Source organism: Serinus canaria, chromosome Z (assembly GCF_022539315.1).
Source record: "Serinus canaria isolate serCan28SL12 chromosome Z, serCan2020, whole genome shotgun sequence".
Lineage (NCBI taxonomy): Eukaryota > Metazoa > Chordata > Aves > Passeriformes > Fringillidae > Serinus > Serinus canaria.
Genome location: NC_066343.1, coordinates 2,964,482 through 2,977,178, shown reverse-complemented (window position 1 = coordinate 2,977,178; position 12,697 = coordinate 2,964,482). Strand labels below are relative to the sequence as shown.

At 35.3% G+C, this 12,697-nt stretch overlaps 1 protein-coding gene across 7 annotated transcripts in view; it reads left to right on the top strand.

The window, feature by feature from the left end:
* The window catches only part of KIAA0825 (KIAA0825 ortholog), a 233,766-nt gene that overhangs the window by 154,163 nt on the left and 66,906 nt on the right, over window positions 1–12,697 (top strand). The window contains exon 20 of one of the 7 annotated variants that reach the window (XR_007780379.1): window positions 2,805–2,922. The exons of the other annotated variants lie outside the window; for them this stretch is intronic. The gene's annotated coding sequence lies outside the window, so the exon portion shown is untranslated. The remainder of the gene's footprint in view (window positions 1–2,804; window positions 2,923–12,697) is intronic. 7 annotated transcript variants of the gene reach the window in all.

Below are 12,697 nucleotides of genomic sequence, written 5' to 3'. Positions count from 1 at the left end.
TGTGTTCAGTGAAATACCTAAATTAACGTTTTGGGGATTTTTTTGTTTAAAAATTTTGTAAACTCTTCAAATTTATGGAGCAAGATGCATGCACCAATAATTGTAGATACTGTTTGTTACATATAGAAGAGTATATTAGTATACCTATTAATTATAAAAATATAATATCACAGAATAGAATGTATACTTGCAGGGGTAGGATTTCTGATGATCGGTAGTTCCTGTGGGAAGGCATTTTGCAGTCTCAGACTATGTCAAAGCATTTTTTTTTCCTTTTTCTTAGAGCTTTAGGTCAGAGGTCTACTGTTTGGCTTTAGTCAGTCTTATAGGTAAGCTGGTGATGCCTTTTTAATATTTGTACAGACTTTGAACATCCCAACTCTAGGGGAAGCCACTGTGGCAAGTGGAGATGTTCGTATTTAAGAATACACCAGCTAAAAGCCCTACTGGTAAGAATGCACATCTTGTTAAGGAAGAATGCACTATACTAGGCAGTTTTGAGAATGATAATGTGTCCAATTATTATAGTCCCGCCACAGAGTGGATGTAATTAGGCTAGGACATCACTCATTTAGCCATTTTTGGATAGTCCTGGTTTGACCTCATGGCTGACCCTGCTTTAAGTAAGAGGTTTAGCTAAAGACCTCCTAATGTCCCTTCCAAACTGAATTTTCCTATGATCTTATGATCGTCCACCAGGATTGGAAGAAGTTTCCTAGCAACAAGAAACTGAAGGCCCTGGTAATGGTTGAAATTTAGTGTCAGGGAAAAATGCCAGAATTCTAATATACAAGTTGAATTGACCAATACTATGTATGTCTCCCTTAAAGCAATGGAAATTGTACATTCATGGTGAATTTTTTGAGATGCTTTTTCTCCGTACATCTGATATGCTCTTCATTCCCTGTCACACAGATCTGTCTCTCTCTACTTCTGATCTGATTTCATCCATTGACTGGCTGATAGACAATATTGATATAGCTGTATGTGGTGACAGGTAGCACTGCAGCATCATCAATATACTGCTGGTCCTTCCTTCTGTGGTATTTCACCCAAATCATTCAATGGGTGGTACATGCTGATAGGAGAAGGATCAGAAAGTTCTGGAACTTAGTATATTGTCTAGTATTAGAGGAGGAACACTGAGAAATTACTCGCTCCATTTTAGTAAGTTAACTGGGAAATCATGAAGCTCTCTTAAGGATAATTATTTATAGTCAATAGTTTTATGAATTATGGGAATAGCATTAATTTTGTTGAGACATACTAAGATTAATATGAATGTCAAGCTCTCTCCACCAGTACAGAAAATTACACAGAAGAGCCACTAGCCTGTTCCATTTGCACTGAGCCTATAACATTATTCATTAGATCAATTTCTTTTGGCTTTTCAATAAGCTTTTTTGGAGTTTGCTTGAAAAAGGGAAGGTTAATGATGAGTCACAGTTAACTTGAATTAGTATATTCTCAGTGCATTTTTGCCAGACTTTCATTCTGGCAATCCTTCATTTTTGAAAAAGAAAGGAAAGGTTTTTTTCCTGAAGTATATTTTCATTATTCCGTCCAGCACCAGTAGTTGATATTTATTACCCAGATTTAAAGCTGAAGGACATAAGGGGGGCAAATACTGATCTGATCTGAAACCTGTTGTACAATACTATGTGAAGAGCTAGTGTAAGGAGCTTTAAACATGTTAGCATATAAGAAAACAATTTTGTGAGAATACTCAATTTCCTCAATACTCTTCTACTGCTCTACTCAGAACAGAATGATAGTTTCACATGATGGTGGGTGTTTGGCTGTGGTGTAAACTGAAACTTGTCCTGATTGATAAAAAAATATATTAATAACTTCTTGATATAGACCTTCCCAGATGCAGTGGAGGCGGATATAAAGTAATCTTGCCCTACAATGAAGTTTCATTGCAGCTTTTGAGAAAATTACTGCATCCTTGCTTTGATGTTCTGCTGTTTGTGCACAAATTTGTCACAATTTTTCTTCAATATAGAACATCAGTAAATAAAAAAAAGGATCTACTTTTGAAATGTCACCAAATATATATAAACTGGTTATTAGGATTATGGTTGAGGCCAGTGTTAATTTATTCAGTAGGTTCTTGCTCCTTACTTTATGGGCTTAATATTGTTTTAGCAAGCAAATGAATGTGTTTAAATCAGAGATTACTGGTCAAGCCTGAATCGCTAAATAATTTTCTCATCATGGGGAGGATACTCTTTGGCCATTATTTTAATATGAGAGTGAATAATCTCTTTAAAAGATCAGAGAACCACAGAATATTGTGAGTTGGAAGAGATCCTCAGGATCGTGAAGTCCAGCCACTAAAGTGAATGGCCTGTAGAGGGATCAAGCCCACAACCCTGGCATTAATATCAACATGGTCTAGCCTGTTGACCTAATCTGGGTGGACTGGACTGTCCTGGATCTTGATCTCTGCAATCAGCAATTCATCTAGAGTCATCTTTCTGCTTGCTTTTAGTCAGAAGTTAGTTTATAAAGTTTTAAGATGCCAGACAAGGAAATAAGAATGCAGATGCATAAACTTCTTCAGAAGTTCTTGTTCTGTTTGTTTGCAAACCAAGACAGCTTATTAGCACTAGCATTCTGAGTGATACAGACCTCTCATGGCTGAAGGCATATTTGATTTGATCAATGATTTAATGATAAGAATTTGCATGTTCTCATGTAAATAATGAAGTGGGGAAGTATTTGAGCTGTATAGATGTTGGAAATAATTTTGGGTTTTTGTTTGTATTTTTGTTTGTTGGTTTTCAAAATCTTCACAGGATTAGTTTAGGTAAAAACATCTGATGTTTCAACCTGATCTTGATGCTGCAATTTTCCTTAGTTACCTCAGTGTGATATCAGTTATTTCTCAAGTTTGTACGTCTTAACCATGCAAAGGTATGCATTAAGTTATTGAATAATCAGCCTGATTTCTGTTCTTGTTTTTCCTATACAGTTGTTCTGCCATTCATAACTATTGAAGTATTGTCATGGTTTCCACCTTTTTTTTTCACTTAAACTGATGGATCTTTGAAAGCTTTACTAGTGAAGCAGTAAAATAGTGCATTTTTATTAGGACGGCCTAGGGAAAAATTAGAGCAGTAGTATCAACTTGGAAATAATTTTATGATAGAAATTTAAAACAGGACATGTTTAACCCTTCATTTTTCATAAAATCTCAGATTATATTTTGGAATTCAAAACATTACTGATGTAGATTTTATACTTATGCAAGTTTCTGTTAAGAGTTTTGAAGTTGCCTGTTCACTACAGATTCAAGTATGTCAGGTCTAGAAATAATACATTTTTTCTACCTAGGGTGTTACCAATCTTATTTTAAGACTCACCCCCATCTTCCTCTCATTAGCCAGTAAAGAAATTAATAGTCTCCTAATGCCTTATGGAATAATTCTCAGCTAATTTAATTGTTCTTTAAGTTTTATATTGTTGGACTATACTAATAAGTCAGAAGTGTCAGAGGAACAAGTGTCCACAAACTGTCATTATTCACCTGCCTGCACAGTGCAGAAATGTTTTCGAATAGATGTGACTGTCCTGAATCACAATAAAAACCTCAAACAGCCTGTACAAAAACCAGTAGCTTTCAATAAGTGTAATTCTAGCATGAGAAAAGAAACATCCCAGGAACCTGATATTCATAAAAACAGAGTACTCATCTGTCTCATATACTAAATGCGAAATGTGTATTATACTGTGGGCAAAAGACTCATATACATGACAGCAGTTTTTGTCTGAGTGGGGTAATTAGTGTCCTAAATTCTTCAATGTGCCCTCCCATAAACCCTTCTATATAGACATAGATTCATTTATTTCAAATGTTCACCAATAGTGCAAAACATTAGAAGCAGTAATGTCTTTCTTCAGAAGGAGAAAGAGAATCAAGGAGAAGTCAGAAGAAAATTTATGTATTATGTGGACTTTCCCAGCTCTACTTTTCCGTGCAAATAGGAGTGTTCTGTGATCTGTGCTGTGGGTGAGACACTGATGGCATGTATTCCCTTTCATTATATATCTGGTAAATAGTTCTTTTTTATATTGTGTATTGAATAGCAATAATATTAACAATAGTAGTATATTTAATACAGTCTAGATGATTAGCATCTCAAGTGCATTTTTTGTGAGCCCTGAAGTTCTGGTCTATTTGTGTCTCAGGTGCAGATTCAATTCTAGGGCAGGTCTCGTGAGAATGAGTTGTAAATGGTCTTGTTTATTCTTGGTTTGATCTTTCTTTTATTCTTCAATGTTTCTATAACTGTAATGGTGCTGGGTTCAGACATTTTGAAGCAATCTGAATATGTTTGCTTTTAGGCTGTCTTGATGGATGTTTACTTTTGTTTCTTACCCCAAACCAAGCCTCTGTAGAAGTGCTTGTTGAATACCATGTGCCTTTTACTTCATGAAAGATACAAAAATGTGTTACTTCTCATCAGGAAGCAATGATTATATTATCCATACAAAGATGGATATGTTGTAAATATTCATAGAAGACAGCTGCAAGCTAAAAGATGTTGCTCCCAAATCATAAGTTTCTTAATTACATCACTGTAAAGAAAAGATCAAAGATAATGTGATTTCATTTGATTACTGAGTCATCCAAATAAGCAGGGAGCTCTAGTGACAGTTTTTCTGAGGTAGCAGATTGCAGTTGGTATTTAAGGAAAAGTATTTTAAAACAATGCCCATAATTACACTTAGAAGTATTAAAATAATCTCTGTAGTTTCCTAGGGTTTGATGGAGCTTAACCATTGGCATAATGATGTTTTACTGAGGCTGTTCTTAAGATATTTGCAAGCACCTCACTGCAGGGTGTAGGTGTGGTGAGTCATCCATTCAGCACACAGCTCCCATTCATTCATTCCCACATTGTAGCCTCTCTGATTTTGCATAACCTATGCGGTGTTTTGTTGTCAATCAACCTCCATTTTGTACAGTAAGTTCTCTGGCTTTCTTTTGACTTGAATGAATGGTGCCATTCATTCACATCATACTTTTCTGTGGATACTATTCTAAAGCAGGGATCAAGCAGTTGGCTTCTAATGTGCAGGAACTGTAAGACAAAGAATTTGTCCAAACCAAATAACTGGAGAAGAAAAAGGAAGGGGCAATTTTCCTTTTTTTTAGCAGGGATCATGCAATGGAGAAGGCAGGGCAGGCATAATCATTCTAATCTACCACTTGTCATGCTATGCTCCTCTAGAAAGGAAAGCAGATATATTTTTGTCTTGCAGATATTTCAAAATTACTAAAATATTGTCCTACACATGTACGGGCTGGGGTTTTTTGGGTTTTTTTGGTTTCTTCTGAAAGAGACCAAACTTTATGTTTTTACATCTGGTAATTTTTTTTTAGGTCTTGGATACTGCCATTCTTGCTTCAGCTGTTATCACACCTATGCTATGCTCAGCATAGCTCAGGTACAGTCACAGTCTGAAAGTCATTTTGGGGAAGGTAGAATGAGCTCCTTGGTAAGAGTAGTAAGAGTGAAAAAAGACAGAGGCTTAGGAAAGGATTGCAGGAATGGAGAAACTAAATCACAACCTGCTAGACAAGAGTAAACATAGAGCTACTCCATGCTGGCCTTTATGCCCAGAAAAGGGAAGGGGAATCAAGTAGTACAAAGGAGAGATGTGTAAATAGGCTGATTACTCCTTTCTGCCAAATACAGAAGAACACTAACTGTTTATCCTACATGAGCCTTTCTTTGAAGGCTTAATACTGTCCATAAAACTTAGCTGATTTAAAAGCAAAAATTTCTGCATCATCTCCTATGGCAGTACAAGATCTTGTCTCCTACCTGATCCTTGTGATTTGTGAATGCCTTTCTGATGCTGTCTTAATCAGCATCATCATCTGGGTTATCCCTTTAGAGAAAATCATTAACTTATTCGTTATTGAAATATCTGGGAAAGTATGATTCAGTGTACTTCTCTCAGTGGCTTTAATTTTTAATCCTTTAAAATTATTCTTTAGAACTAGCTAAAGCTAATCTCTAATTGTAGTTGATGTCTTATTTTAAGACCATTTTATAGGATGGAGACTCTGAAATAAGTTACTTTCCCTTGGTTTTTCTCGCCTCTTACCAATAAGGAGGGACAAATGCTAAAACATGCAAGTGGGGGAAAAAACCCAGTTTACTAAAAGAAAATAGCAAAATCCAAGAAATACAAAGTCACTGGGTCAGATGGTCCCCGAGGAGGAAGGGAGACGATGGCTGCTGTCCAGGCAGCCCGTGTGGCACAGAGGACAAAGACAAGATGGCAGAGAGGCCCCTGCTCCAGGCTGTGGGGCTGAGAGAGAGAACAAAGGACACAACAGAGCAAACCAGCCTCCACACTTCAAGTAAACAAACTGCCTTCCCCCAGACAAACAAAACAATAGGGAGCAGGGAAAAAAGAAAACCTGGGAAGAACTATTTTTGTTAAAAACGAGCCAGTGCTGCCGGGGTGCTGGTACAGCCTCTGTACAGCCTCTGTCATGGCTGGGCAGGCTTTCTCTCTACAATGCACTGGTAAAAAAAACACTGGTGGACTGCTGGCAGCAGCTGGAACTTGCAGAATGGCTCTGATCCATGGTGGTGCGCAGAGGTGCATCCTCCTCCCTTGGCAAACAGCAGGCAGCAGCGGTGGAAGTATTGCAGAGCTCTCCAGAGCCCAGAGAGAACAAAAGAGAGTTCTCGTGTCTGTTCCCCATTTTAAAAGGGACCCAGCATCCTTCCCCAGATGCTGTAAACCAGAGTAGAACACACAAGTTCAATTTTCTGGCTGCGGGTCTTGAAGAGACAGCAACCTTGCGTGGTTTGATGTGGAGAGAAAGATGGAATACATGTTGGGTCGCCTGATGCCGAGAGTCACCTAGGTCAACTAGGACAGTTTAGTACTGTGATTAAGCAAGATTTAAAAGGTTTGGAATGTTTTAATGTGTTTATTATGCTGTCGATTGGTGGGTCTACCCATACTTAATTGATACCTATTAAAAAAGGAAGTTTCTTCCATTTCCTCAGATCTTGAATCATATAGCATGATTTTAAAAAGTAACAGCATTATATGTTTCTCCTCTGTTTAGAGACTCTGAGGAAAACTATAAGTACAGATGTAGAAAGATCAGTAGGTAGATACAAGGTGCATGGCTGATTGAATATAACTAAAAAAAATATTCATAATTCTAATTGTCCTGCATACCCACATCTGGCATTAGCAGTTAAGGACACTGTTCTGCATTGAGTCCAACCCTTTTAGCTTCTGTTTGCCCCAACACCATCTCCCAACACAGCTGGATGCTAAAAAGAGGGTGGAAGAATCTCTGATACACTTAGAGAAAATTTATATACTGTGAGCAACATCTGTGCAATGGCAATCATGTGGTGATGTTTCCTGGCACTTCGCTACGGTAGTGCAAATATGTGAGGCAGCTAGCACGTAACAGAAAGTGAGAAAAGCATATTTCTGGGTGGCAAATGAAAATGATAAATTTTTTTTAAAATGCATTGTTAAATATTTTAGTATCATTATATTGCCATATGCTGGTTTACTTGTCTCTGTGGATATTTACTCTTGAAAGTTCAGATCTCCTTTCAGTTTCTCTGTAGCTAAGTAATGGTTTACATAGAAAGGGGTTTAAAGTAGAATTTTTCTAGGTAACTAGGTTACACTGACCTAGGGCTTTTTTAATGATTTAAACTTAATGTTTTGATTGCATGAAAATAAAGAACAACTCCCAGCATAAAAAATGCATTTTCTTACTAAGTGGAAATAAAGTCATAGGATAATTTTTACCTACATGTCATTATTAAAATTATTTTTATTAAAGAATAATTGATCTTTCATAATTCTGTGTTTTAAAATAATATTTTATTACATACATATGTATTTGTGTAAACATTTTATATTTTCTATGGAATGACCAAAGTGTAAACTTTGATATATAACCAGTTGTCAGCAAAACAATAGATTTAATATTTTTGTTTAAAAATATTTATATCTGTGGCTGAATGAGACAGTCTATTCAATCTTATAAATATCATATTTAATAAAGAAAAATCCACTGCAAAGAGAAAAAATGTCTTTATCCATAAGCAACCAGATGAGAAATGGATTTTATTCAGTCAAATCCTTTTAGTCAATGAAACAGCACTTTCATGCCTACTGCACTCAAGTGATAATTAATATAGTCTAATTCCAGACATGATGCCTGAATTCATGTACTGTCATCAATACCCCATGTTAAAATCAAACCTTGACAGGGACTTAACACCCTGGAACAGGTCATCATATGATAATACTCTTTTTTCCTTTCAGTATTTGTCTTCAACCAAGCAAAGTATTACAAGATGAGGGGAAAAAAAGGGAAAGAATTACAAATGAAGAGTGACGCGGGCTGTGAATAGAACATATGTTAGGCTAGGCAGAGGCATCAGTGAATTATATCATTTCATGATGAAGTGGCAGTGGGGCTGAACGGACCTATTTTAAACCCTGATGTATTTTATCTCTACTGTATTTGGTCTGTCATCTTTGGAGAAAGACTTCGTGTAATTGAGAGTCAGCTCCAATTTGCATGACTTGAGCATGAAGTGTAAGCCAGATGAACGGTGTTATGGAAGAAAGGGAAGCATCTAATAGAGTATAAATGAGAAATAACCTTTATACCTCAGACATTTAAATGTCTTTTATTACATACCGTGTTTAATGGTATTATTTTCACGGTGCTATTAATAATATAAACAAGGTTTGAAAGTACTTGAAAATTTATTTAATTTTACTACATTATTTTAATAAAACCTGCATATTTACAGTTGAGACATCCTTTGTCACCCTGAGCATACAATATAATGGAAGCAATTTGTCCTTACATAATTTTTATGAGTGTAATTTCTTTTGTTCTTGAATTCAAGATTCACGTTTAGAGGCTAAGATTATAGTTATTTATTAATTGGAGAGGATTATGTTATGATGTGGTCCTTATCATGCCCCAAACAATTATATCTCTAGAAAAATCCTCAGAAAATTTGTTTTTCTGTATATTTTGCTTTTGGTATGGTTAAAAAATACAATTTTAAGAAACTTAAGGTTTTCTATTTTTCATTAATTGTCCAGCAAGAAGCTGGCATATTGATGGTGTATGGTATATGTTTGACCCTCAGAAGAAAGAATTTGTGGTAGTTCTAATAAGTCAGTCTTAATAAATAAGTCTTCCAGTAGGTTTTGCTTTCTCATGTGAAAGAGTATGTGAACACTGTGAAGTGTGCCCAACACAACAAAGGACCATAGTCCAGAGTCACTCATTTGAATTTAATTGTACCCAATGTTTTGTTTGGATCTGGTTTTGTTAGAAAAATTCTTCGGATAAACCTCTGGAGACAGAATAATATTTTATTCTTACAGCTGGGATAGGACAAATGATAGCATCTGTAATGCGAGGTATTTATTCCATATAAGACATTTTCTTGCGAGGTCAGTGTGCTTACATGGAATTGCAATGAGTGTTTTACAAGCTCTTGGGCTTCCTCTGCATAGTTAGCCAACAGTTTAAGATTGGAACAAGTCTTATTAACAGCTACTCAGAAGAAACAGGGTAAAAAAGGCATAATAGTTAGTATATTAATCTTACTGCTGGAGAGAGCTCTTGTCTGCTAGCCATATTCACTGACCATTTCCTGCATGAAGGACATCCTCATAACTCAACAAATTCCATGTGAGGAAAGGACAGGTCTGCCTGCATAGCTTTGATAGCAGACCTTGGGTCACAGAGGTTCTGGTAAGTTCTTTGTCCTCAGAACCTGTGCATAAAAAAAAGTGTTGTTGCATGAATTCCTTTATATTGCCTTCTTCATAATGAAAACTTTGCTACAGTTTGACTGTGAGTCTTTTTGTGTCAGGTTTTTTGTATGGGTCACAGTTCTAGCATGATAAGGAAATATTTAAAGTCTCTCTCTTTAGAAGTCTCTCATGACTAAAATGCTAATGTGATCATTCCTTGCTTCTGCACTATTTTATTAGTTTCACTTCATTTTGAGCTCTGTACAACTAATTTCTCCAAGCAGTTTCTAGATACTGTCCACTGATGATTTGCACCATGTTAGGTAAGAAAAAGAATTTCCTGTGAATAAAATAATTACAACACAACAACATTTAACATCTTTGCATTCAGTTATTGGAACAAACTGCATAATTTTCTACCATGAAATTACAAAGGGGCAACTCTGTTCCCCACACATCCAGGCTATAAAATTAAGCAGATTGTTTAATGATGAGAAGCTTGTGTAAAGAGTGAAGGCTCAGACTGAACAGTAAAAATTAAAACTGAGAAAGTCATTGAGACAAACAGAATTTTAATTTATTTTTTTTTTTGCATTGGTTCACTCTGCCCAGAGTTCTATGGGTGTTGCTTTTGCTTCAAACTGATGATCTTTCTGATTCTTGTAATGTGTAGCACTGTGCCTTACAGTCTCATTTTACTAGTAATTTTAGTCATTGTATATGACTTGAATACCATTTAACTGACTTCAAGCTGTATGTGTATGAATACACACATATATACACCCCCAATTTTTAAAGAGAGACAGATGTCATAAAGGTAACCTGTTATTCAAAGACCAAATGTGCAGCTTTGGAACACCATCTTTTCACATGATTCCACTGTGAAAATTCACTTGAACCTGATTTTCTTTTTGCAAATCAAAAAGGAAGATTAATTCTTGATGGGGAGAAAAGAGTGAAGTTATCAGAGTCTTCAAGATATGGATATAATTTGCCTGTGAACAGTAATAAACTTGTTGTATCTACAGAGCAGAGATCCTTTCACACTTTCCTTTTTTTTTAAATTTTCTTTTGCCTTTCCTGGTTGGTTTCCCTTTTAGAGGTCTACCACTAATAAAACATTATCCTGAGTTAGAAGGCAATGACTTGTGGAGTCCATATGAAAGTTATAAATTTTTATCCTATTGTGAATAGTTTAGTTCCGTTTTCACATAGTGCATTAATTTTTTTTTTCTTCACATATGTACATTTAGTGTAAAATATTGTTTGAGAAAATGCATATTGGCAGCTACATGGTGAGTTAGAAATTCAAAATTAGGTGTTTAGTTTGTCTGTGCATCAGTTTGTGATATTCCTTCTGATTTTCACACTGAGAGTGGCAGAAAACTTGACAGTAAGTGGTAGGCAAATTAGAAGTGCCTAGTCTGTCTAGAAATATGCACAACTTGTTGAGTTAGTACATGGCTCACAAAGTAAAATCAAAACCAGTCCTTTCTCCTTTGGAGAAAAAAAAATCTAAAGAATGAAAATCTGGAGTAAAACATTATCAGAGAAAAGCTTACACATTAGATGTTATGTTCTTTAGATTGCTTACATGGCTTGAGATTTATATTTGGTTATTTTACATTCTGTAAAGATTTGTATCTTTCCTACTAAATATTAGATGCTACAATTGTATTAATTGTACTACAAATAATGATGGAATGGGAAAAAAGGCGAATTACAGGGTTGTAGTTTATAGATTCTATATGTGACTTCTAACCAGTCTACAAATGTTAGCAATAGTAATTAGGAAATGTATTTGCTTTAATTTTGTTCTACAAATCACTTGTTTTTACCTGAAAAAAATAAGAGAATTATAGTATGCAACCTTCCTTTTAATATTTACCTTCCAGCATTTTAATATTTGATTCATGGTTCTGAAAAGATCTTTGAATTTTAAGTATTAAAATTTTTAAAACTTGAATTCAATTTTATATATGTTTTAAAAAATAGTCCTTTTGAGTTTTTTTTAATGGGGTCAGTATTTGGAGATCATTATTGAATTCTATTACTGAGAAGTAAAATTGTAGATCTTATCTATAAAAATGGCAATGTGGTACCTGCATGCCTAGTAGTAAGCTGTAGCTCTCCCAGATATATTTGTTACAAAGTCTGAAAATAAAATTATTGCATTTAAAATAACCTTAGAGAACTTTATTTTCTGTTGAAAAAGTAAAATCAGAATATTAAACATCATTTACCTAGGAAAAATAAGCACCCAGAGCCATGAACTCTGTAATTCCTTTCTATCAATAAAAAAAGATAAGTTCACAGAAGACCAAAAATAGGAAAACATTTAATGCAAAAGTTTTTAATTTTCCATATTGATTTTTAGTTTACGTGAGCTATATTGTCCACACATAACAGTTAAAGGATAAACAAAAGGAACAATAAGCATTATTATTTGTTCACAAGTTACATCTTCTCTAATCAGCTGTGAACTAGGAAGTAGAATTATGCTGTAAAACCAAAAGCTGTTTGGGAATTTGACCGTGATAGAACAGAATTATTACCATGATGAACCTATCATGCTTCTTTCCAGAAGCATTTTTATTCACTTTTTCCCCCCCAGAGCAATATGATTTGTTGCAGTTATTGCAGAGGAATATCTCACTTTCATTTATATTTTATTTTTCTTAATCCCCCTCTTTATCTAGCACCCCATGCCCCCTTTGCACTGATGGAACATAGGAAACTGCTCTGTACTTGCAGTGTTTATAACAGGATTCCTGTTCCAGATTCCAGGACAGTAGAGCAGCTGGAAGTGTTTAGTGGCTGTCTGTACTAGTACTCCCAATTTGTAGCATTAAAATTAATTTTCCTCATCTTGGTGTATAAAGAACCCAAGTGAGCC